Source organism: Marmota flaviventris, chromosome 13 (assembly GCF_047511675.1).
Source record: "Marmota flaviventris isolate mMarFla1 chromosome 13, mMarFla1.hap1, whole genome shotgun sequence".
Taxonomy (NCBI): Eukaryota; Metazoa; Chordata; class Mammalia; order Rodentia; family Sciuridae; genus Marmota; species Marmota flaviventris.
The window spans coordinates 63,838,863-63,842,143 of NC_092510.1; the positions used below are offsets into that span (position 1 = coordinate 63,838,863).

General features: G+C 36.8%; 1 pseudogene; it reads left to right on the forward strand.

Moving 5' to 3' along the window:
* Positions 1-619: 619 nt before the first annotated feature.
* LOC139701485 (ran-specific GTPase-activating protein pseudogene) lies at positions 620-1,657 on the forward strand (annotated as a pseudogene).
* The last annotated feature ends 1,624 nt before the right edge of the window (positions 1,658-3,281 follow it).

Consider the following 3,281-nt stretch of genomic DNA (forward strand, 5'->3'; position numbering starts at 1 on the left):
AAGGGTATTGATCATTTGGCCTTCCTGATCTGCCCACTGGTTCAATGGAATCTTTCTTGATATTGTTTTGAGTTAAAGATCAATGTAGAGTAGACAATTTCAATGATGTCCAAGCCTGACACCCCAGGAGTAATAAGAGGAAGTCATTCAGAACCAGCAGCCGCAACCTGCTAAAAGTGTACTTGGTGGGATTGGCAGTCTAATCTTTCCCTAGCTTGCCCTGTGTTGGCCTCCTATTACTTCTATACTAAAACACTAACTTCCCAAGTTAGTGTTTCTGAGTCAGAGCTGCCCAGAGTTTGAAGGACTAGCATTCGGGGTCTATTAGGGACTCAGGAGTAGAATTAGAAGAATCCTTCTTGAAGAATGTATAGAAGGGATTTGATAGCCCCTTATGAGTGAGATAAAAACTTGAGTATCTGCTGGACTCAAATGAGTATCTAAATATGGCCCTTTCTAAGCTAGCTCTGTCTTGGTTTATGAGTTAGTATGTTGATATGATTAAATATTCCTTAATTTGTATTGATTAAGAGCTTTTAAATTGAAAATGCATTATTTTTAACTTTATCAAATACATTTTCAAAGAATGATTGTATGAGTTTTATACTGATCTATTAATATGTTGAGCTGTATTAATATATTTTCTAATGCTGAAATATGTTTTAAATTTGGATTAAAATTGTTTACTGGGACCGCTATCGGCGGCCACGTGGGCGGCCCTGCCTCTGCCACCAACCCCTGCCAGTCTGTGGGTTCCGGGCCTGTGGAGCTAGGAGCCCAAGTGCGAGGGCGGGGCCCGGGTCAACAGGACCACTATACCTCTACTGAGAATGCGGATGAGTCCAATCACGACCTCCAGTTTGAACCTATAGTTTTGCTCCCTGAGCAAGGAATTAAAACGCTGGAGGAAGATGAAGAGGAACTTCTTAAGATGCAGCAAAGCTATTTTGATTTGCTTCAGAGAATGATGTTCCAGAATGGAAGGAAGGAGGCACTGGTGATGTCGAGCTCCTGAAACATAAGGAGAAAGGAACCATCCCCCTCTCATCAGGAGGGACAAGACCCTGAAGATATTCGCCAACCACTATATCATGCCAACATGGAACTGAAGCCAGTGATGGTGCCTGGGTTTGGACACCCATGCTGACTTTGCTGACGAGTACCCTAAGCCAGAGCTGCTCGCCATCTGCTTCCTAAACGCTGAGAATGCACAGAAATTCAAAACAAAGTTTGAAGAACGCAGGAAAGCGATTGAAGAGAGAGAAAAGAAAGGACTGGGCAAAAATGATAATGCTGAAAAAGTGACAGAAAAGCTAGAAGCTCTTTCTGTGAAGGAGGAGAACAAGGAACTGAGGAGAAATCCGAGAAGCAATGAGTCGTCTTAATTTCTTTTCCTTTTTCTTTTTCTTCTTTTTCTTTTTTTAATTTTTCCCTGCCTTTCCTTTTGGGTCTATTTTTATTCTGTTATGTTTTCATTAGGACTTTATATAAAGAACTGAATTCCAACATTCAGGGTTTTTTCCTTAAGTTTTTACCTTATTGAAGATGACTTGAGAAAATCCATTCCCCAGCCATGAAAATGTACTATGCTAACTTTCTTTTCCATAGTGGAAAAATTTATTTATAGTCATCAAAGATAGTGAATAAAAAATGCATTGGAAACCTGAAAAAAAAAATTGTTTACTGAATTTTTACTAATCATTTTTCACCAATATAAATAATGAGATTAGTTCTAATTTTCTCCCATTGTACTAAGTTTATGAAATTATTATTAATATTTTACAGTTTCAAAAAAATTTTAGAAACTGTTCGCTAGTTTCTCTCTCTCTCTCTCTTAAAAAAAATTAAAAAAGAAAAAGAAAACTTCAAGACTACTCAATAGATTAGGAGTGTATTGCAGCAGTAGAGCGCTTGTCTAACATGAGTGATGCTCTGAGTTCAATCCCCAGTGCAATAAAAAAAGAAAAAAGAGCTGGAGCTGTTTCAGCTATAGCACACTTGCCCAGGATGTGTAAGGCACTGGGTTCGATTCTTAGCACTGTGTATAAATAAATAAAACAAAGGTCTATCAACAACTAAAAAAAATTAAAAAATGAAAAAGAAAAAAAGTACTGTTATCTGAAATGAAATGTTTCTCAGAAGTTCTATAAATTATTCCTATGCAATTGTCTATAGCTGGTGAAGGTTAAAATTCCTTAAGAATTTTCTTTTATGTGTGGTTTTTATCACTCAAGTTAATTTAAGGTCAGTGTTTATATAATCTAATTTCTTAGAAAATTATTCACTTAATGTAGATTCTCAAAAAGTTTGCATAGAATTGAACAAACTTTTTCTTACAAACAGCATTTATAAATCTGAGACTTATTTCCTTCTACTTATTTCAGATATACTTCCTTACAATCTGGCATGATTTGGTCTTTAATTTTCTATCTAGACACTCAGTTTTCCAATTATTGAAAAATCTTTTGCCAATTCCACCAGTAATTTTATGCACATACCTACTTTTCAGCACTGGTATGTTTTCTTCATTTTCTTTATTTCCAAAGGTATTTTAGTTGGAAAACAAGGATTTATTTTATTTTATTTTTTGTCATGCACTGCTATTCATAGCATTTTAAACCAAAGTTTTGAAAAAGGAAATGTGTCAATGATCTATATCAACTACAATTTATTTCTAAAAGTGACTGGGCTGCTCTGTTTATGATTGAGACTGATTTCATATTTCACAATTCAACTCTTCATTAACAAACATTATGACTTTAATATACAAAATATCACAAGCCACCCATGGGCTACATGTGGGCCGCCATGTATCACAGCGTAGTGAATAGGAACATATGGTTTCTGTGAACTTCCAGTGGACATTTCTTCTGTGTATGACTGCCCAGGGACATTGTGAATTCCTATTCCACTCTGTCATGTCCCACACAGCATGCAAGATGGGGTGATCTGCTATAGTCGCACAGCCTCTCTGAGATGGGGGTGACCTGCCAAGATCCCAATCAACCTGCTGACTGCACCCTTGAAACCTTACCCCTGCTTTTGATGTACCACCTTCAATAAACCGCTGGAGCCATCTTTATTGTCTAGCTCCAGTAAACCCTCCTTGGCAGGAAGAAGAACCTCCCAATGAGATGCTGGCCGTCACCCCATAGAGCTTTATTAATAGAAGGACTACTAATTTGACAAAAGGGTTTATTGAACAAGTTTTTTTTTTTTTTGCTGATTTTTAAAATAATAAATCACTACATAGAATACTCGGAATCTGTCACGTATGTATT